The sequence below is a fragment of the Sorex fumeus genome, unplaced genomic scaffold (genome assembly GCF_029834395.1).
Source record: "Sorex fumeus unplaced genomic scaffold, SorFum_2.1 ptg000050l, whole genome shotgun sequence".
NCBI classification, from domain to species: Eukaryota; Metazoa; Chordata; class Mammalia; order Eulipotyphla; family Soricidae; genus Sorex; species Sorex fumeus.
In genome coordinates, this window is record NW_026606107.1 from 8849935 (window position 1) to 8874605 (window position 24671).

Consider the following 24671-nt stretch of genomic DNA (forward strand, 5'->3'; position numbering starts at 1 on the left):
CCATCTGTTCCTGAATTGTGAGTCTCTTTTCCATTTTCTGCCCTTTTCTGAAAAGTCTCTGGACTTCATCTTCAAGCTCGCTGATTCTGTCCTCAGCAGCTGTTACTCTGCTGCTGAGGCCTTCTACTGAGTTTTTCAATTCGCCTACCAGGTTTTTCAGGTCTGACATTTCCGTTTGAATTTTCCTCATTTCGACCTTCAAATCCTCTTGTCTTTTATTGGCTTGGCTTTCCATTTTTTCTTTTAGCTCGATAAGCATCCTCAGTAGCTTCCTTCTAACTTCCTTGTCAGAGAGGTGGTCTAGCACTTTATTATTGTTGGTGTCTTCTGGGCTAGCCTCTTCAATAGAAAGCTTGGTGGGCTTTTGAATCGCTTTACCGTTGTGACCAGTGTGGTTTAGACCTTCATGCTCACTGTTACTGTTCTGCTTGAGATGCAGAATTGAGATGGGCTTAATGAATTATTTGGCTAATGTCTTTCTGGTGGTTAAGCTAACCTAGTGAAAGTTTCATGTAAGAGGGTAACTTATGATTCCCATGGGATATGTAGTGGGAGAATAACTTGCAGCCATAGTAGCGGCCACTGCTCCGGGGAGGGGCCCTGCCATCTGGGTGAATGAGGAGAGAGTGCCCAGAGCAGTTTAGCTTTGTTTTCGAGCTGGTGTGCCTCAATTCCCGTCCCTTGCAGAGCAAGGGTGAAAAACGGCCATTCTCAGGAGATCTAGTTAGCCACACAGGCCCGGGAAAGGGGCCCTGCCACCGGGTGGGTACCTGGGTGAATGAGGGATTATTACTATTATTTTCATTAATAATATTTCTTAAAAGTATGCTGCAAGATAACTGAACTAGCAGCTTTATAAAGAGCACAGGCATCTTTCAATTCCATCCAGGTTGCAGCCAACTGTATGATTTCATCTTTCCTCATAGCTAACTATCCTAACATACCAAATTGGAGAATATTATACTAAATAAAGTGAGTCAGAAGGAAAAACACAATTAACTAATGATTTCACTTATATGAGAAATAAAAAGAGTAAAGTAAAAAGGTTATCAGTCCCCAGTGGGCACAAACCCTGAGATATTGCCAAAGGAACAGCAAACTCTGCCAGCAAAGGGGTGTTCGTTTGGGGGTGCAGTGTACTGGGTATATTGGAACAATGTTATGGAATATTAACACCCTGATTGTCAGAGTGGCTGAGTACCATTACATGTTGAACAAACACTGTCCAAAATCTGCCCTCCTATTGTTCATCAATTTGCTCAAGCGAGCCCAGTAATGTCTCCATTTATGAGACTTGTTACTGTGTTTGGCATCTTGGCTTTGCTGTCTGGGAGCTATACTCTCGGTAGCTTGCTGGACTCTCTGAGATGTGCGGAGGAATTGAACCCAGCTCGACCGGGCTGGCTGCACGCAAGGCAAATGCCCTACCACTGTGCTATTGTTCCAGCTCCATTACATGTTGAAAACAGCAATATGAAAACAATTGCAAACCACATAACCTCAATAAAAAAGAAAAGAAAAAAAGGGGTAAGAGAGACAGTATAGAGATAAGGATTTGCCTTGAACAAGGCTGAAACTATTTGACTCATAGCACTGTATATGGTCCCCGAACACAGCTGGATGTGGCCCAAATCACATTACCTGACAACCTCTTCCCTGAAAAAGTAAAAGTTCACAGTTCTGTTGGTTTAATCAAAATATATTTAGCCAATGAATTTCCCCAGTCATTCGTCTTAAAGCCATTGTACTATTGAATCCCCAGTAATCTTGTATAAGCACTAATTCTACTTGAAAGTCCATTGTGAACTGTGTGCAAATATAACTGAAAAGGTCACTGTGAATCAATAGTACTTTCCAACTAAGCATATGTGGTTTTTCTTCTAATTAGTTAATATGGCCATGATCCAAATGACCTGCCACCTACACTCTCCAGATGGCACAGCATATTGTATACATGTAAGAAATTTCTGGACTCATGGTATTTCAGATTTTGAAGTAATACTCAGAGATTCACAATTACCCAACAGAAACAAGAATATTGTATCAATTAAATAGGAAACTTAGAAAAAGTAGTCCAAGACTATCTAAACTTTAGCAAAGTACATTCTTTGTGGTCATTAAATAGCAAACCTTTCAAAAAACAGTGTTTATTCTTCAGTATCTTAATCTAAGTACAATGTGTAAACTGTTCTCCAATCTCTAGTCCTTCAGAAATATTTATTACTATATTGCCTAAAGAAAAAGATACAGGATGAGGAGAATTAAGAGAATGAGGTCAGTTCTTCCCTCAAGCTCCAGGCCTACTAATTAAAAGGTAGAGTTTGTTAGATGAGAAAAAGTGGATTAGAGGCTTCACTAACTAGTATGTTTGTCTCTGAGTTTCTAGGTGTATCCCAGTGATTGTATTAAAATAATTGTTAATGTGCTGATATTTGGCTGTGCCTAAAATTTTTAATGAGTGAAATCAGAGGCCAGAGAGATAGTGCAGAGGGTAGGGAGTTTGCCTTGTATGGAGCAGTCACAGATTTAATTCCTGGCACCACATATGGACCCCAATGCCCCTCCAGGAGTGATACCTAAATGCAGAGCCAGGAGCAAGCCAGGATCACAGCAGGATGTGGCCCATAAGTGAAGGAAAGGAGAGAGGAAGGGAGGGAAGGGGAGAGGAAGGAGAGGACAGTTGGGTTGAGGGGAGGGGAGCGGAAGGGAGGGAAGGAGAAAAAAATCAGTTATTAACCTAATAATGTCACACACATTTACTCACATTCCAGTTACATTTTCTAAGGTAGTAGCTAAAGGGAAAAAAACAGGCATTTAATGTATCTCTGGAAAAATTTAACTGTTTTTGACTTAGACTTCAAGGATTTCTAACTTGGATATTGCAGCTGGGGGAAAAAAAACAGGTCAGCAGAAGACATTTGCTGTCACTAGAATTTGTCATGCCATGACTTTCTCTTCTCATTGTACTTTTTTGAATACTGTACCAATAGCCACCCCAACTTCTTCAGAACTGAAAACTCAAAACCTGCGCTTTCATTTATTAGTTAATTATTAACAAAAAGTAGATAATATTTATTTTTTATTCCTTTTTTCTGTATTGAATTACATACCATTTTGGAATGCTTATGTACCCACAAGAAGATATGTAGGAAAATTCACATTTGTCCAGCAAAATATATCACGTTAAGGTAAGGAAAATTTGGACAAATAAAGGTTTATTTTCAGTAATTAGCAAAATCAAGAGCAGGCATCAAGTATGACATCCACCTTATAATTCCTAAATTAAATAACGGGAAAGTCTGCATGTAGTATTCTAAAATTCTCGTGGACAGAATGCCTTGCACATAATCGGCCTGGTCCTTCAAGCACCGTCATTACTAATTACTGAGTGCAAAGCCAGGAGTAACCTCTGAGCATTGACATGTGTGGCCCAAAGATAAATCAAATAACCTAAAATTCCCTACTTATGAGAGGTTTAATAAAACCACCTGCCTTTATACTGAAGGGATATAAATGTTACTAAATTAACACTTTGTAAAAGTGTATATATATATATTAGTATAAATAAACTTTATTCAGAATGTTAATAATGGAATTGCGTTTTATTTATCATTAACAGCAATGCAAACATATTAAAGGAAACTGAGAATTTTTTTCATATTTAACAGAAAATTTGTAACTCAGAAATAATTTTTGGTATTTTGATGACTTACTTTTCAATTCATCTTTGACTCTAAGCTTAGAATCTATTTGTCACTTTTGTGTTTACTAGGTTTCTTCCAGTAACCTAGTAAGAACTAATTATAAATGTTAATGGTACTGTGATGGTATGAGTCTGAGTTTCAGACTACAAGTTACGGTTGAATAAGTGAAAAATAACGGCTAAAATTTAAGTCTAAAATTTCAGTTTGGGGGCCTACAATAGAAACTTTTAAGCCTAGATAACTACTCTTTAATAGTTTTCTACTTTTCTGCATATACATGTATTTATATATATGCATATATGTATATGGCTCTGCTATGCATGCATAATAGGAAAAAACCCTCAGTATTCTGCTTTACTCATTGAGTAAAACATCCAACTAGGAGGGATGTAATGTTTTGAATAATAGATATTCATATTACAGAATAAGAAAGTAATATTTTGCCTAAATTTATTTCTCATTATTTAACTATATTATACAGTATCAGGGGGGTAGATTAAAAGCTCAATATGCATGTTGGATATATCACACATACCACCAAAGTTCTAGGCATCCTGTCACATAAAACACCTCGACCCATTCTTTCCACCTCACTTTCACTTCAATAAGCTCCATAGTTTACGTCAAAAGTAAAGACTGTTTTTTATTGCTTTTTAAAATTTAATTTAGCTATTTATATTCCACATATGAGTGAAACTAACAATTGTAAGAATTTTCTGGACATCTATTTCTTTCAGTAATGCCTTTTTCGTAATAAGTTTATTTCTTTCTTCATAGTTAATATGATTTGCAGTACATAAGGTATAGAGATCAGACAGTGGATAATGTGCTTGCCTTGCATGTTGCTGACTTGGGCTCAATCACTGACTTCCCATATACTCCCCAGAGCACATAAGGAGTGATCACTGAGCTCAGAATCAGGAATAAGTATTGAACTCTGTCAGGTATGGCTCAAAAATAAAGCAAACAAATCGTGCAGTGATATGTTGCAAAATAATTTATCTAGAAGGCAGCAGAAGTACTTTCTGAATGTGATCAATCTTTAGTTATGTCCTATCATATCGAATGTATAGGTCTTTCACCATTTATCCTAGGTTTTTTTCTCATGTATTTTATCTTTTATGATGCAATCATACATACAATTGTTACATTAATTGCCCTTTCCTTCAATTAATTAGTTTTATATAGGTATGCCATGTATTTATGTGTATTGATTTTATACCGTTACATTCTACTGTTCATTAATCATTCTAGATATTTTTCAAAGGTTGGTGCCTTTCGGGGGTTTTGTGTATGTTATATCAACCACTAATGGCAATCATTTTGCTTCTTTTCAAATCTTGATTCAATTTATTTATTAATTCTTGACTAATTATTCCAGGGGTACTTTTAGAAGCATACTGAAGTATAATAATAAGAGCAGGCCTGATTGTCTTGTTGTAGATGTTGGATATTGTCACCTGTTTTTCCCCACTGAGTATGATGTTAGCACTGAGATTTCCATATATGCCACTTATTATGCTGAGTTGTGTTCCTTCTGTTTATAGTTTATTGTTCCTTTTATCATAAATGTATGTTGAATGTTGTCAACTGTCTTACAGAATTTATTGATAAGCTCATGTAAATTTTATCTTTCTGTTAATATAGAGTATTCCATTAACTGATTTGTGTGTGTATAGGACTGGAGCGATAGCACAGTGGCAGGGCGTTTGCCTTGTGCATGGCCGGCCTGGCCGAGCCGGGCTTGATTCATCCACCCCTCTCGGAGAGCCCGGAAAGCTATCGAGAGTATCTCGCCCACACGGCAAAGCATGGCAAGCTACCTGTGACATATTCTATATGCTAAACACAGTTACAACAAGTCTCAAAATGGAGACATTACCTGGCCCGCTAGAGCAAATTAATGAACAACGCGAGAACAGTGTTTGTTTGTTTGTTGACTTGTGTATGTTAAACACTCATTACATCCCTAGAATGACTCCTATTTGATGCTCATGGATGGTTATTTTGATTAAATTTTATTTGTCAAGATTTTATTGATAATTTTCCCCAAAATTCTTTTTATTAAAGCAGTGTGAATTACAAAGTTATTCATAGTTGGGTTTTTTATTCTTAAGTGACTAGAGATATCAGGCTGTGTGTGTGTGTGTGTGTGTGTGTGTGTGTGTGTTACTGACCTCATGGAATGTATCTGAGAGGACTCACTAGTCTGGTTCTTTGTAAAAGTTTGAGTAACATTGTTATTAGTTCTTCTTTGAATGTTCTAAAGAATTCACTTGTGAAGGAACTTTTGTTTTCATGAAGTCTTCAATATTTTTGCTGTTGTTTCAACCTCTATACTTCGGATTGGTTGTTTAAGTTCTCTGTTTCTACCTGCTTCATGGAAAAAATACTTTTTTTTTCTTTGGTGGCCACATGCAGAGTGTGCTCAGCAGATATTCCTGACTCTTCACGCAGGAATTACTCATTGTGTTGCACAGAGGACCATACTGGATACTGGGGATCAAAGCTGGATCTTCTGGGTGCAAGGCAAATACACTACCCACTCCAACCCAAGGAGAAATTACCCTTGAGTTAAGGAATAAACTGGCAACCTGGCAACACAAGGGATTTTTTTAGTTTCTCAAAATATTTTAGTATGCAGTTTGTGATGGCTTTGTCCATAGGAATCTATGTTACTCCCACATCACTGTATCACAATATCACTGTCATTCCATTGTTCATCGCTTCACTCGAACAGGCACCAGTAAGTCTCCATTCGTCCTAGCCCTGAGATTTTAGCAGCCTGTCCTTACTCGACCTTCCCAATGGTGCTGCATTGGAAGCTCTTTCAGGGTCAGGGGAATGAGATACATCATTGTTACTATTATTGGCATATCAAATACGAGGAGTTTGCCAGGCTCTGCCTTGCGGGCAGGATACTGTCGGTAACTTGCCAGGTTCTCCGAGAGAGAAAACTAGACAAGAAGAGGTAGTGTGGCCGCAAATGAGGCCACGTGCTTCCGGGAGCTTTGTTTTATAGTTACTTCCACATAAAAATTATATGTATGCAATTGCATATATTTGCATGTGTTGATGCATGAGTATGTATGTGTTATACATTCATATATTCAACATAGATGTATCAAATTCTTATAAATAAGCTATAAATAATAAGAAATATAATTGTTTTGATTGCCTTAACAATTTAACAAACAAAAAACTGTCCTCCAGTTGTTCATTAATTTGCTCGAGTGGGCCCAGTAACGTCTCCATTTTTTTGAGACTTGTTGTTACTGTGTTTGGTATATTGAATACGTCACGGGTAGCTTGCCAGGCTTTGACATGCGGGCAAAATACTCTTGGTAGCTTCCGGGGCTCTCCGAGAGGGGTGGAGAAATTGAACCCAGAAAAATGTTATCATAGAAAATCACTTTTACGGGCCAGAGACTAGCACTAAGGCACTTACCAGGCACTTGTCTGACCTAGGTTCCATCCCTGGCATCCCAAATGGTCTTCCAAGTACCAAAATAAATGATTTCTGAGTGCAGAGCCAGGAGTGACCTCTGCGTTTTTCCAGGTGTAGCCCATAAACGAACACTTTTAAATCACCTGAAGGTTTTCCTCTGATCTTCAGAAATAGTAATCACCCTGAATTATTAGTTACATTTTCCCTTGCATTTGTTCATAATTTTACTAATGATTTCGATTACTATACATATTGTTTAACTTCATATGTTTGAAATTAATTTTGATTAAACAAATATGTTTTCTTTAGACACTTGTGTTTTATAACCAATGTTCTTGGAATCAACTATGTAGTTGTGTGAAATTTTACTTCATTAATTTTCAAGCATATGGTTTGTTTTTCTGATTCATTCTTCAAGAATTTTCTATCTGTTGCAGTTTGGAGTAACAAGGGATAACAATGCTATCATCATTCTTGTCCATGTCTCCAGCTGTGTGTTCTTTACCTGTTTTATATTCAGATTGTTTCTGTTTTTATCTATTTGTTGATTATCTGTGTGTATATATTCTGAATACTGTGCCATTGATCATCATATGTGTTGCAAATATTTTTTCTGAATTAAAATTTATCATTCTACATGATCCAGAATTACTTTGTAATAATAAACATCCTAGTTTGATATTAATGGAGTTGAAAGCATTTGATCACTTGATCACTTGCCTTCCCGTTAATCATTGATTTGCTCGAGCAGCGCCAGTAACGTCTCCATTCATCCCTGTTGCGCGCTGGTGTAGCCCAATGGCTTCTGTTTGTTCTAGGAACACCAAGAGCCTCAAACTGATCATTCAGGCTCTTGACAAAGAAGTCTGACCATCTTTTAGGTGGGCGGCCACATGGTCTTTTGACATCCCATGGATTCCAGACAGTAACGACTCTAGTCCAGCGGTCATCTCCAAATCTCATTACGTGTCCAACCCATCTGATTTTCGATGCCTTGCCAAATGAGACAGCGCCCCTGATTCTTGACCATCAACGGAGGTCATGACTCTGGATTCTTTCTCTCATTTAAGTGAAGTGTAATACTCCAAGCATAACTCTATAATTCCTCTTTGGGAGACCCTAATAGCGTTCTCATCCTGTTTTTGTAGGGCACAGGTCTCTGAGGCATATGTTACTGCAAGAAGAACAGTGGAATCAAAGAGATGTGCCCGGAGCCGGAGGTTCTTCATCCTCTTAGCTATTTATTTGATGCTCTTGAATTTGACGTTTGAAGTCATTCTCTTCCTCCTGCACAACTCACGTCCCAGGTCATTCGTCATGTTAAATTCTTGACCTAGGTACACATAACTGTTGCATTCAGAGATGTTCATTCCATTGAGAGCAAATGGAACATCAGGAATGAGACTGTTTCTCAAAAACATTGTCTTCATGAGATTCAACTGGAGTCCGAACTTTCCACATTCACAGTTGAAGTCGGCCAGCATTTGTGCTGCTTGGCTAATGTTTGGTGTTATTAGAATGATGTCATCAGCAAAGCGGAGGTGGTGTAGTTCACTCCCATTTCAGTTGTTGCATGACATTCTCGAGGGTGGCACTGAAGAGTTTCAGTAAAATGGTATCACCCTGCCGAACCCCTCTCTTGACATCAATGATCACTTCTTTGTAGAATGGTGAGATCCTGTAGTGTATCTGCAATAGAGATCATGGAGGATCCTGATGTATTGAGTATGAATGCCCTGATTGGCTAGGGCTTCCATGACTGCATTAGTCTCAACAGAATCAAAGGCCTTCTTTAAATCAATGAACATTAGATGGAGCGGCATCTTGATCTGAGAAACCTCAATGAGATTGGTTATCATGTGGATATGGTCGTTTGTGCTGAATCCTTTGTGGAACCCGGCTTGCTCGCATTGTTGTCCTTCATCTAGTGTTCTGTCAATCCTATTCAGGATAACTTTAGTGAACAGCTTGTAGATGACAGACAATAAGCAGATCGGGCAATAGTTGCCAACGTCTTGGATGTCTTCCTTCTTGTACAGTAGTATAGTCCTGCTGATTTTCCATTGGGACGGGAACTTGCATTCAGACAGATAGAACGTGAAGAGCTGAACCAGTGTATTGATTAATACTAATATCAGGTTCTTCAGGTGTTCAGGTCTAACCCTGTCTGGCCAGGTGCTGTTTGTTTCTTTACAGACAAAATGGCGTGTCAGATTTCAGATGGGAGAACGTTGGGAACGACATATCCATCCTGTGGAATTTGATATGTTTGCAGGTGTACGTGGCTATCAAAGAGATCTGAGTAGAAGTCATGGATAATCTTCTCCATTGCCCTTCTGGAAGATGTGACAGATCCATCAGGAAGTTAGAGGGCAGTCATCTTGATGTTGTAGTTGGCGAAGGACAGGTGGGCGTTGCGAATGCTTTTCCCGGCTTCTGCCGCATCTGCCAGCACTGTTACTCTTCTCTCTTTGAGGTCTTCCTTTATTGCTTCTCTGCACTGCTTTAAGAGCTCAGATGTTTGCTTTAGGTTGCCTGAGGCATGCGCCAAACCATGTTGGTGAATATGCTCAAGAGTTTTCGAAGACAGGCATTTTTCTTTTTTGGTGGCTGTCTTTCTCTTGGCATTCTTTGCACAATCATGGAGGTGCTGAACCAGTCAATTGTATTCCTCGTCAATGTTGTCAACGATGGCATCTTCCCATGTTGCAGCAATAGTGTCAAAGAGCTCCTAGTTAGTGGTCATTCTGGAGTTCTTTTCTTAAACTTTGCAGCCCTTTCTCCCTGCTCTGTGAAGTAGAATTTTGCATGGAGACAGTGGTCCAATCCTGTTTAGAATTTTGGGACAACAGCGACATCAGTCAGGCAAAATCGTTGATTGAATATAATGTGATAAATGTCATTGTGGAACAATCCGCCAGGAGACTCCCATGTCCAACGTTTAGATTTGGCCTTCTGGAATTGTGAGTTACCAGGGATGGTCTTGGTCGACATGATGAACTCAGACAGTCTCTCAACCTGTTCGTTTCATTCTAGGCCATGGGTCCTGATGTGGAGTTCTTCGGCTGATCTTCTCGGTCCTATGTTGGCATTAAAATCACTGACAATGATCTTGTAAAAGTGTAGTCTTCTTTATAGAACTTCTCCAGTTCCATGTAGAACGTCTCAATTTCTCCTTCATCATAACTAGATGTTGGTGCATAGACAACGAAGATAGAAACTGCCAGCAGTGAGCCTCATCTATTCAAGTGTAATCGTCCAATTTGGGTTGTTAGGCATTTTAATGAATCAATGCTCCTGGCTAAGTTCATGTTGACAAGGACACTGATGCCTCTGATGCCTCTTTTGTCACATGTTCTGAGAAACAGTTCTCCAGTGTCAAAAACGGCTTGTTGTGATTGATGCCTTCTCGTCTCGGCCAGACCAATGATGTTGTACTTGATCTTTTGCACTTGTACCATCAGGTTCTCGATGGATGTATCTGATGCCAGTGTACATGAATTGAAAGTACAAACAATCATTTTTGTCTGTCTTCGTTTTGGCCGCCTAGTTCGGCCTTGAGATTTTATCAGCCTCTCCTTCTTCAGCCTTCTCAACTTTGTTGTATTGGTGACTCCTTCAGGGTCAGGGGAATGAGACCCATTGTAATTATTGGTTTGGGCATATAAAATACGCAATGGATAGCTTGCCAAACTCTGCCTTGTGGGTGGAATACTCTTCGTAGCTTGCCAGCCTCTCTGAGAGGGGTAGAAGCTTTTAGGGTGGCCTCTAATCTCCCTTGTAGGTGTTCCCATGGTTCAAACCATATTTGAACCCTATCAAATATGGAGTGGCAATCCTGGAAGACACGTATTAAATGTCTTGTGAAGCGTCGCGATGTGGCTGCGTGGTCCGGAAAGCGGAGTTGAAAGCAAGTCTTTTTTTTCTATGGTTTGTGCTATTCACGTCTTCTATATGTATCTTCTATATGTATCATTCAGGTCTCCCAAAGAAGAATAGAAAGAGCTATGCTTGGAATATCACGTTTCACTCAAATGAGAGAAAGAATCCGGAGTTCTGACATCCGTCAACGATCAAGAATCAGGGACGCTGTCTCATTTGCCAAGGTGTCGAAAATCAGATGGGCTGGTCACGTAATGAGATTTAAAGACGACCGCTGGACTAGAGCTGTTACCGACTGGATTCCACGGGATGTCAAAAGACCGCTTGGCCGCCCACCTATCAGATGGTCAGACTTCTTCGTCAAGATCATGAACGATCGGTTTGAGGCCCTTCATGTTCCCGGAGCGAACAGATGCCATTGGGCTACACTAGCACGCGACAGGGACAAATGGAGACGTTACTGGCGCCAGCTCGAGCAAATCGACGACTAACGGGAAGTTAAGTGATTAAATGATTATATGTATCACTCATACCCTGCAGGAATAAAAAATATTCTCTTTTGTGTATTCTGAAATATAATATCAATGAGTGTATTGACCCTTTTCCTTTATTAATGTTGTCATTGTGATGTCACAACATGGACTGTACACTTGTTCTCAGTTGACATACTAAATTATTTGTAGTACTTGCTGGGGGGTCACTCACTTGTTAGCGATGCTTAGTGACTGACTCTAACTTGTGGCACCAAAAACAAACATACACAGCCTAGGAACCCATCTTATTCAGTCAGCAAAAGCAGATTTATAGAAAAAAATAAGTTAGGTAAGCACCCTTTTACAAAGAGAAAGGAATGTGCATATGAGCACTGGAGCAACCAATAAATTCTTTTATAGCATGATCTTGAAGCACACTATGCCACAAAATATCTACAAATCTAAACATGGCTTCCAATTAAGACTTGAAGAGTAGACTTTCATGGAAAAACAAGGAAAACATTTTCTATACTTTGACTTCCCTTGCCCAGAACATTAGCGCTGTAGCACTGTCCTCCTGTTTTTTATTTATTTGCTCGAGCAGGCACCAGTAACGTCTCCATTGTGAGATTTGTTGTTACTGTTTTTGGCATATCGAATATGCCACGGGGAGCTTGCTATGCTTTGCCATGCAGGCAGAATACTCTTGGTAGCTTGCCGGGCTCTCCGAGAGGGGCAGAGGACTCCAACTCGGGTAGGCCACTTGCAAGGCAAACGTCCTACCCGCTGTGCTATCACTCTGCCCACCCAGAACTGTAAGTTTTTAAATTTTTAATTCAGCTCTTAATTTATTTGGGGATTGGTTTCATGAAAGTCATAAAGCTAATTTCCCAACGATAGAAGTGGTTTTAGCTTCTCTCTCCCACTTTCCTTAAAATCCTTAATTAAGTAAAGGGTCAAGTTTACATTTTGGAAAATATACAGGAGGCAAAAAGTGCCTCTTTTGGTTTCTGTTTCTCCTTCCTTCCTTCCTTCCTTCCTTCCTTCCTTCCTTCCTTCCTTCCTTCCTTCCTTCCTTCCTCCACTACAGTGTTCAGGGAGAGTGGAACTGGGAAGACAGACAGTAAGATGACAGAGCCACTACTCTTTCCAAGCTGGCTCACCACAGTGTTGGTGGGTTGTGTGTTCGTGGAGGTTAGGACTGGTAATGTCTGCATGGGCTCCTGTATTGCAGGGACAATCAGGTATTGCCAGTCTCAATATTGCAGTCATTAAGCTACACCTGAGACCATTTGATCTTTCAGTCTGGAAGCAGAAGTTTATCCTTATTCCCAAGATTTGGAGGAATCATGATTCTCAAGTTGTGAAGTGAGAATTATAATCTTAGTAAAAGGTGAAATTAGTCCCAATTTCCACTTAAGGTCCCGTTCCCTTGTATTTGACAGAAGTTATTTCTAGGAGAATATAAATAATGCAGAACAAAACTCTTATAAGTGAAGCTCAATAAGGTTTAATATGTTCAATAAAAATGTGCAGTTTTAAGACTTAATGTGTTCAAGAAGAAATGTGGGTGTATTTTCAGAGAGAGAAGAGAGCTCTAAAGAGTGTAACAAAAAATTTAAAAAATAAAGTATAAAACAAAGTGATTACGTACTTAAAGTAAATTTGTGAGCAACCCCAGAATGGAGTGATCTAAGTTAATTTGGAAGTTGATTACATAGGGTCTTCTCTAAAGCTGCCCTATCTGGGGCTGGGTAGATAGTACAGCAGGATAGGACACTTGAATGCAGTGTCCCAAGTTTGATCCGCAGCACCCTCTATAGTCCCCCAACCACTCCTATATGTGATTACTGAGCGCATAGACAGTAGTAAGCCCTTAGCATCATCATGTATCCCCCACAAAAAAAATCTTGTTACTCAAGGAAAAGCGTGTTGGTCTCATATTTCCTCAGTTTTACCAGAGTCTTTGTTCTGGCCTATGAATTGTCTAGCCTTTGTTATGTTCTAGTGTTTTGAGCTGGTATCAAAATAACTTATTTCTTGATTACATCCTGTATCTCCAAATATTTATTGGGTTTTGGGCATCCTGAAAGAGACACCTCTACAGACTGCCTATCTAACCTTGTCTCCAAAATGTACTTACATTCTCAAAAATATACTTATGGATAGTATCTATAAACACCTCTATACATATACAAAACAGCATTGTTGACAAAAATCAGAAATTTCTTAATGCTACTGTTGCTGAAATGAAAAGAAATAGGAAGGTGAGAGAATAGCAATTGAAAATGTATGCTCTAAGAATTCCAGTAGGCGGGGGTCACACCCACCAACTGGCCCCCTGGTGCCGTGTAATCCCATCAACGGCCAAGACTCAGAGACTATAAAAACCAGCTCCCGGAACCGCGCGGCCACGACATCTTATTATGACATCTTATTATCTCATTCCTACTTTGGACAAACTGGCAGGTTACTGAATGTAGCCTGCCCACAGGGAAGAGTCTGGCAAACTCCCCTTGGCGTAACCAATATGCCAAATACCAGTAATAATGATGGGTCTCATTCTCTTAAAGAGCCTTGAATATAATCTCAGGGCTAGGATGAAGGAGACGTTACTGGGGCCTGCTCTAAGAATATGAAAATTAGGAGAAGCTATAATTGGTTTCACTTAAAATTTTTTTAATTTAATTTTTATTGGATTTTTAAAAATAAAATCATAGTGAGATACACAGTTATAAAGTTGTTCATGATTGGGTTTCAGTCATACAATGTGCCAACAGCCATCCCTAAGTGCACATTTCTTAATCGGTAAAATATGATGGTTTATTTTATATTATTTTTACATTTCTCTTATGAGAGGAAGTAAGACTTTTCAAATATGTGGAGGCCACTTCACAAAACAAGGTGTACTAAAACTTCATAGGAAAAAAGCCTTTTGAAAAAAAAAACTGCATGTATCAACCCTATGGGTCATAAACTTGCACCAGTTAAAGAGTGGGAGAATCATGACCAGTAAAAGCTCCTGCATTTTTTAAAGTGACTGAATAACAGCTATTGGTTTGGCTGAATACAAATGAAGAATTCAAATCTCTTTTCATTACTCAGATGAAGAGATTGGTACCAACATGATGGGAATTTGACTTATCAGGGGAGGAGCAGAACTGTGGAGGGTGACCAGTGTGAACACAGGAACAGATGAATTCAATTGACTTGTACTAGATTTAGTGCTGTGTCATGTATCTGAATGTTAACAATTTGGGGAGAATTAATGTCTCAGGTGAAGCCCACACCTCTACATAATCAGCATTAGTTCCTCAGTTTACATTTTCTTTTTTAAAATTTTTTATTAGTGAAACACCATGAGGTACAGTTGTAGACTTACACATTTTTGTGCTTGGATTTCAGTTATAAAATGATTAGGTACCCATCCCTCCACCAGTGCCTATTCCCCACCTCCAATGCCCCAACATCCCTCCCAGCCCCCTCCATCTCCCCATCCCACACCACCCTTGTGGCATGGCATTCCCTTTTGTATTCTCTCCCCTTTTGGGTGCTGTGGTTTGCAAAAGAGGCATTGAGTGGCAATCATGTTCGGTCTATAGTCTACTTTCAGCATGCATCTCTCATCCTGGGAGGATCTTACCAACACCCTTTATTTGGTGCTCCCTTCTCTATCTGAGCTCCCTTCTCCCCCAGCATGTGCGGCTGGCCTCCAAGCCATGGAGTGTACCTCCTGGTACTTATCTCGGCTATTTTTGGGTGTTCATCTCCTATTTTGTTACTTTATATTTCCCAGATGAATGCAATCTTTCTATACCTATCCCTCTCTTTCTGACTCATTTCACTTAGCATGATACTTTCCATGTAGTACCACTTGTATGTAAATTTCATGACTTCATCTTTTCTAACAGCTGCATACTACTCCATTGTATAGATGTACCAAGGTTTCTTTAACCAGTCATCTGTTCTCGGGCACTTGGGTTTTTTCCAGATTTTGGCTATAGTGAATAGTGCAGGAATGAAAATAGAAGTGCAGATGTCATTTTGACTGTACTTTTTTTTTTGCCTCTCTGGGATATATTCCCAGTAGTGGTATTGCTGGGTCAAATGGGAGCTCAATTTCTAATTTTTTGAGAATCATCCATACTGTTTTCCAAAAGGGCTGAGAAACTTTCCCAAAGAAGAAATCTGAATGGCTAAAAGGCACATGAGAAAATGCTCTACATCACTAATCATCAGGGAGATGCAGATCAAAACAACAATGAGATATTATCTCACACTACAGAGACTGGCCCACATCCAAAAGAACAAAAGCAACCATTGTTGGCGTGGATGTGGCTAGAAAGGGATTATCCTTCACTGCTGGTCGGAATGCCGACTGGTTCAGCCTCAGGTTACATTTTCATGCCAAGCTAAGGAAGGTTGCTGCACATATGTCTGTTTGCAATCCAACGAACCTAAGTGTCTGGATGTTGGGTAAGTGTAGGTGTCTGGCAGCTTCAATATCCTTTATATAGACGAGAATAATTTGTGTGTCTGCTCAGGTAGGGATCAAGTATCCATGATTTTGGCAGAACAGTGTGACAGAGGACACTTTCCTTTATTCTAGATAAATATCTGCAACTATCAGAACCTTAGGCTACAAAAATCCTCCCTGTAACTTGAGCCTTTCAGAGAGAAGAATGACAAAGCTTGTGAGACAAGAAAACTCCTACTTTATCAGAAATCAAGACAATAGAGTATACCACCAATGGTTACAGACACCTGGGATGACTCTCTCTGACTCTGTCTCCTTTTTCACTCTCACTCTCCCCTACTCCTTTCTGGGCATTATGGTTTGCAATACAGGTACTGAAAGTTTATCATATATATCCTTTAACCTACTTTCCACTCCAACTGTCATTGTCATAGTGGTCCTTTATCCTAACTGTACTTATACATCCACATTTGTGACAAGCTGTCAACAGTAGATCTGCCTTTCTGGTCCTTGTTTATATTGTCCTTGGGAATTAGTCTCATACTATGTTTTTTTATTTTTATATCTCACACGTGAATGCAATCAATCTATGACTGACCCTCTCCTTCTGACTCATTTCACTCTCAATGTCTATATATTTATAAGCAAATTTCATGACTTCATTTTCCCTAATGACTTCTTAGTATTCCATTGTGTAGATTTATAATAGCTTCTTTAACTAGTCATCAGTTCTCAGGCACTCAGGTTGTTTCCAGATTACTGCTATTGTGAATAGTGCTACAATAAACATAGAAGTACAGGCAGCATTTTTGCTGTGTATTTTGGGGCCCCAGAAGTGGTATTGTTGGGCCGTATAAAGCTCAGTTTCTAATTTTTTGAAAAATAGATATTATTTTCCAAATTGTTTTCCATTTTCTTTTCCAAAAAGCCTGGAGCAGTAGGCATTCCCACCTCTAGGGAACAAGAGTTCCTTTTACACTGCATTGTGCCAGCAACGGTTGTTCATATACTATTTGATGAGTGCCAGTCTCTGTCATTTGAGGTTTTATTGATTTTTTGATTTTCATCTTCCTTTTGATTAGTTATGTAGACATTTTTTCATGTGTCTTTTGGCCATTCATATTTCTTCTTTTAGAAAGTTTCTGTTCATTTCTTCTTCCCATTTTTATGGGGTTGGAAGTGTTTTATTGTAAAGTTTTACCAGTGTTTTGTATATCTTTGATATTAACCTCTAATCAGATGGATATTAGTAAATAATCTTTCCCATTCTGTGGGCTGTCTTCGTATCTTGGTTACTGGTTTTCTTTCAGGTGCAGAAGCTTCTAGTTTATGTAGTCCCATTTGTTTAGCTTTGCTTCCACTTTCTTGGTCAGTAGTGTTTCATCTTTGAAGATGCCTTTAGCTTGCTTCAGTGTTATGGAGGGTTCTGTCTACGTTTTCCTCCATGAATCGTATGGATTCAGTCTTATATTGAGGTCTTTAATCCATTTTGATCTGACGTTTGTGCATGACATTAGAAAGTGGTTTAACTTCATTTTTTTTGCAGGTAGCTATCCAATTTTCTCGGTAATACCTGTTCAAGGTGCTTTCCTTGTACCAATTTAGATTACTTGGTCTTTTATCAAAGAAAAAATGATCATATACTTTAGCATCTGTGCTAGAATATTCAACTGTACTTCACAGGTTTGTATTTATTCTGATGCATGCTTTTTTAATTACTATCACATTGTAGTACAGTTTGAAGTTGAGGATGATCATGCTTCCATCATCTTTTTCAACTCTGAAAAATTCCTATCAATGATTTATTTAACTATTGTTTCTTCAGGGTTCCAGAGCTATGGTACAGCAGGAGGGCACTTTTTACATGCAGCAGACTTAGGTTTGATCCCCAGTATACCCTATAGTTCCCCAAGCCTGCCAGGAGTGATTCCTGAGTGCAGAGCCAGGAGTATACCCTGAGCTCTGCTGGGCATGGCTCAAAATACAAACAAAACTATTGTTTCTTCATCACATTTACATTATTGTTCTTCAGGAATTCTGATGATTCTTATATTGTTCTTCTTGAAATCATTGATTTCAGTTAATTGAGTAGTTCTCCATAATTCTCTGGTATTCTGTGCATTTCTTTTCTGATTATTTTAAACTTACTGCTGTTTCCTAGTGGTTTCCTTCTTCTCATCTTGGAACTCATTGATTTTATTTATTTATTTATTTATTTTTGCTCAACTTCTGTTATTCTGCTTTTCGGAGTTGCTATCGATTTTTTGATATCACCTACCTTGTTCTTAATTTCCGATTGTTGTACTTTTTTTCATTTGCCACATACTTTCTTGTGCTTTGCTGACTTCCTGTGCTATCATTTCTTTGAATTTGTTGGACATCTTCATCGTGTCACTAAAGACAGGATTTTCTGGTGTTGTTTATATCTTATTGTATTGTTTTTATTTGATGATAGATTTTTACTTGTTTTACCCATGGTTGTCTAGTGTTCTTGCTGTGCTGGAAGTGGGTCTTTGTAGTTATACCCCTAGAAGAAGCTTAGGGATTAAGCTGAGGGAGTTTGCTGTTTTCTCTGCAGGTCTTCACCAAATGAAAAGAAGAATAACTGTTATCAGCATGTAATTTGTTGAGCATATCTTCCACATAGATTCATACGAAGTAGTGGTGTGGGCCCATTTGTATCATACAGGTTGCATTGTATGACTGCTGTGAGCTAGCTGGAAAAGAGGGGCTCTACCTCCCATTCTGGATTAGCTTCAGCTATGCAAGCTGGATACATGCATCATGGAATGGCGGAGCAGCAGACAGAAGGTCAGGAGCTTTTTCGTGGGCCCATATCCACAGGACAGGTCAGATGAGGGGGCTTCTGGGAGCTAGCCAGAAGGAAAGGGATATCCCGCCCGTTCCAGATTAGTCCTAGTGATGTTAGTAGAAAGCAGGCCTATATGGAATTGTGGAGCAGCAGGCAAAGGTCTAATGTTTTAAGTTTTTATTGAAGTAAGTAAACAGATTAGAACAGAATCTATGAAACACATAGGAAGCCATAGGCAGAACCCTGAAGGACATGGACCATTGAGGTGTCTCTTATGATTATGCTCTTCTGGAAAATTCAACAAAAGAAATAATAAACAATTGGGTCTACATCAAAATACAAACTTTTTGCATAAATAAATAAATTCAGGCTAAAATAGACACCCTATTGCTTGGAAGAATATATGTTACACCATACGCCAGAACAAAGAGGCTATTTTTTTTTTTTTGTGACACAGCATGAGGTACAGTTGTAGGCTTACAAGTTGCTGTGCTTGGGTTTCAGTTATACAATGATCGAGTACCCATCAGACCACCAGTGCCCATTCTCCACCACCACCAATCCCAGTATCCCTCCCACCCCCATCCCCCATCCCACACTGCCTCTATGGCAGGGCACTCCCTTTTGTTCTATAAGAGGCTAATTTTTTAAGAGGCTAATATTTAATATATATAAAAAACATTTACAAAGCTCTATTAAATAAAAACCAATAAATTGATCATTAAAATGTTAGGAGAGGAGATGAACAGCCATTTACCATTTACTTATTCAGTATACTATGAGAAATGATGCTCATCATCATTTCTTTTTTTAATTAATTTTATTAAATCACCGTGAGATAGTTCTAATCAGGGAAATTTAAATCAAAATAACAATGAAATAGTGGCAGGGTGCTTGCCTTGCAGTGCCCACCAAGGCTCAATCTTCAGCATCCTATATGTTCCCCCAAGCCCTGCCATGAATGTATCCCTGAGCACAGAGCCAGGGACAAGCCTTGCACAGACCGGGATGTGACCCCCCAAACAATTAAGTAACAGTGAGATGCCACCTCACACCAATGATAATAAGCATATAACAAAATGCATTGCAGGGCTGGAGTGCTTGCCTTGCCTATTGCCTAACTGGGTTCGATCCCCTACACCTTATATGTCCCCCTGTGTCTGACAGGAGTGAGCCCTGAGTGCAGAGTCAGGAGTTAAACCCTGAGAATAGCTAGGTATGCCTCCCCTCCCCCTCATCCAATAAAAATGTCCTGAAAAAACGGATGCTGATAGCAATGTGGTGAAAAATGAAAAATATTTCACCATAGTGGGAATGTCATCTGGACAAATATCTGTGGAAAATAATATGGAGACTTCTTTAAAAACTGAAAGTGGAACTTCCATATGATCTTGCAAGCCTACATTTTTGGCATCTATTCTAAGAATTCAAAAACATTAATTTGTAAAGGTATTTGCACACATATGTCCACTGCACCACTAATCCAGGATAGGTCCAATGATAGTTGTATGGCTAAAGAACTTGTGATATTTATACATAATAGAACTCTGTGCAGATATAAGAAAGTGTAAAATCTTTCAGTTTGCTACAACTTGGATGTAACTGGGAGATATCATGTTAAATGAAAAAGTCTGAGGGAAAGGAAAAAATACGTGATCTCACTTATCCGTGGCATATAGAGAAACAAAATAAAGAAATGAGTAACTTATAATGAGGACAAACTCTTAGCCTTTGGTTTCAAAACAAACTTACTGCTTTTACAAAGCAAAAGAAGTTACTGTGAAATAAAATGAGCCTCAGAGCAATTGAGAGAATAAAATGGTATGCCATATATCTGACAAAGGTTGATATAAAAATTTAGAAATAATACAACAAAATAACAACCCAATTTTTAAAATGAACAGATCTGATAGATTTTTTTTATTTTTTTATTAGTGAAACACCATGAGGTACACTTGTGGACTTACAAATTTTTGTGCTTGGATTTCAATTAGACAATGATCAAATACCTATTCATCCATCCACCAGTGCCCATTTTCCACCACCACGGATATTTCTTCAAAGAATACATAAAGACTGAAATGTACACTTAAAATACACTAAACATCACTTATTAAAAAGGAAATGCAAATTAAATCTTCAAAGAGATATAACCTCAGACCTGTGAGAATGGCATATGTTAAAATGATTAGAAACAACAAATGTAGGCAAGGTTTTGGAGATAAAACATCTCCGGACACTTTGTAAGAATATTAATTGTTTAATTCTCTATGGGAGAATTCCGTTATGCTATTTGTAAGAAAATTAATTGCTGATGCCTCTATGGAAAAAGGTATGAAGATTCATTAAAACATGAAAAAGTAAATACCACATGATCCAGTAATATCACAACTAAGTCTTATCAGAAAGATATAATAGCACTTACTTGTAAGCTATTTATACTTCTATGTTCACAGTATCATTATTATTAAAGTTCAAAATGGAATTAGTGACCTGGGATAATGCATTAGTTCTAAGGACTGAGAAAATGTATTATTTTCTAAGGGCTGAGTGCATGCTTTGCATGCTGAAGACCTGGATTTAATCCCCAGCATTGTATGGTCTCCAAAGTACTGTTAAGAGTGACCCTCTCCCCCAAGCACCACACTACCAGTAGCTTATAATAATGATGATTTGGGTCCAAAATAAAGAAAACATGGAATCAACCACATTTCCTATTGAACGATGACTCCATTAAGAAGCTATGATACATATACTCAGTGTATACTCAACTTAAAGTAATACTACTCTGTCATTAATAAAATATAAAATTATGCCTTTGGGTATAAATGAATGCTAATTAAGATAATTATGCAAACTTAAATAAGAAAGGAAGTATAAGACAATTATTGAATTGTATAGTTTGTATGTGGAATATAAATTGCTAAAGAAAAAGAACAGGAAATAAACAATAAAACTAATTCTTTGACTCAGTAAAAACTTGTCATTACTACAGTGAATTTTGAGGATAAGTAGAAGTCTTCTCCAAAGTAGTGGTGGTAACTGAAGAGAAGTGTTAAACTATAACCCTGAGATTCTATGTAAATTTTTACTATGAAATATTAGTTTAAAAATGAATACTTCTTTAGTTTCACCTCTAGTGTAAAGAGAGAACAAACTCATTCAATCATGGTAGTAGCAAACAATAAATGAATTACTTCTATCGTGATAGATTTACTAATAAGTAAAGTAAAAAGGCCCTCCCGTTGATCATCGATTTGCTCGAGCGGGCCCAGTAACGTCTCCATTGGAGACTTTGTTGTTACTGTGTCTGGCATATCGAATACTCTCGGTAGCTTGCCGGGCTCTCCAAGAGGGGCGGAGGAATCGAACTCTGGTCGGCCATGTTGGCTGCATGCAAGGCAAACGCCCTACCCGCTGTGCTATCGCTCTATAATGGGCTGGAGCGATAGCACAGCAGTAGGACGTTTGCCTTGCACGCAGCCAACATGGCCGACTCAAGTTTGATTCCTCCACCCCTCTAGGAGAGCCCGGCAAGCTACCGAGAGTATCTCGTCCGCACAGCAGAGCCTGGCAAGCTATTCGTGACATACTCGATATGCCAAACACAGTAACAACAAGTCTCATGATGCAGACATTACTGGGCCCGCTCGAGCAAATCGATGAACAACGGGAGGACCGTTCTATAATAATACTATAATTAACATTGCTTAAGATAAACTTGTTTTACATCATCATTGTTAGGTAGATGTAAATGTTTGAACTTTGAGAAAGAAAGAAATATAGGAGAATTCTTGGCAATTTGGAAGGTAATGCTTTGTATTATATTTTTATTGCTGATTTTCTGTGCATTTGTTTTTCTTGTAGAATTTTTTTGTGTGTCCTAAAAAGAATCCCAAAAATTGTTTACTTATTTTCTTTTCATATACGGTTTTTGAACAAAATTATGAGTGTTCTCCCATACCCCAAATTGGGACGAGGTGATTCACTATAGCATTTGCTGTGATTATGTTTCCTGAAAAATCATATTCTAAAATCCTTACCGTTCATGCTACTGGTTTTAGAAATTTTATTCTTTAGGAGCTAATTACTGGCACTATGAATGAAGTCCCATAACACTCTATTGCCTCTTTCCCAGGGGTTTTATCTGTGAATTACAAAACAGTCCATCACCACCAAATACCAAATCTTCCAGTTCACTGCTCTTTGACTTCTCAGCTTCCATAATTATGAGAAATAAATTGCTGTTCTTAAACTACCTTGTCTGTAATATTTTGCTATAGAAACTTAACAAAAATTAAAACTGCGGGGATTGTGCTTGCCTTGCACACAGCCAGCCTAGGTATAACCCTGTACCTCTTACGGGCCCTGAGAATCACTGGGAATGATCCCTGATCACAGAGCCAGGAGTAACCACAGAGTATAAAACCCAAACAAACAAAACTAACTTAGATGTAATCAAAGCAAGCTTTGTTATGTTATTTTTCAGCTCCACCATTTCAGTAGAACAATTTTTGTGTAGTCATTTAATCCTTAAACTTTAGTCTCTACCAATCGGCAAGTGGATAGTAATAAGGAAAGGCATCAAGGATAAGATTAACCTTGTCCTTGAACTATAAGTACATAAGTGATAGTTGTAGTTGTTGCTTGAATGATAATCATTACTATTTATTAATGAGCTCCAAGGATCATATATATGACCATAGCTATTTGTTTTATATATATAAAATATACTTTATATAATATATTATACATTTTACATATTTTATAAATATTATATATATTACATGATGATTAACAGGAAGAAAAAATCAATATATCTGGCAGATTCATGTAAATTTTTTGCCTAATATAGTTCCACCAAAATGGGTGTGGTCATTTTATCATCTTTCTATAAGGATCACAATGACCTTTATGTCTCATAAGAAAATAATATAGTCTTCTGTAACCAGTGTGTGTGAGAGCAGGAAAAGTTTCTATTCCGGGATCAAACCTGGGCCTCCTGCTTGCAAGACACACACTCAGCCCTTTGAGCTATGTCTCCAGGTCATTGAAATATTTTTTGTTTAACCAATAAGGTGTTGAATGAACTGGTTTCTTTGGTGTGAAGTTGCATTGACAATTTTACTTATTAATGATCAAAAATGATCTCTAAATTTAGATGTGATGCTTAAATAATTACCTTTCACATTTGAACTGAAAAAAGAAAGTCATTCTATTGCTAATAATTCTTACACATTATGCAAAAGTCTTTCCTTTTTAGTATGTAATAACAGTCAGTTAAAATGATTATTTGACATATAACCATTCATTTTTCTCCTTAAGAAGCCACACCTCATATACCAAATGGCTTCACATTAAATAGCACTCTATAAAGTATGACCAGAAGGGTTAAAAGTGCATATCATAGCACAGCGGGTAGGGCGTTTGCCTTGCATGCAGCCAACATGGCCGACCAGAGTTCGATTCCTCCGCCCCTCTCGGAGAGCCTGGCAAGCTACCGAGAGTATCTCGCCCGCACGGCATAGCCTGGCAAGCTCCCCGTGATGTATTCGATATGCCAAACACAGTAACAACAAAGTCTCCAATGGAGACGTTACTGGGCCCGCTCGAGCAAATCGATGATCAACGGGAGGGCCTTTAGTTTTACTTTACTTTTCAAGACCAAAGAAAAGGGATATCGGTAAGAATCAAAGCTAAAGATGCTCATTTCCTTTTTTACTTCTTTTTCTCTTAGTAACCATTAAATTACAAAGTTATTCATGATTGTGTTTCAAGCATACAATGTTTCAACACCAATCCCTTCACCAATGTTCACTTCTCTTTACTAGTGAACCCCTCCCCGATATTTATTTCCCTCTCATCAGTCTGCTTC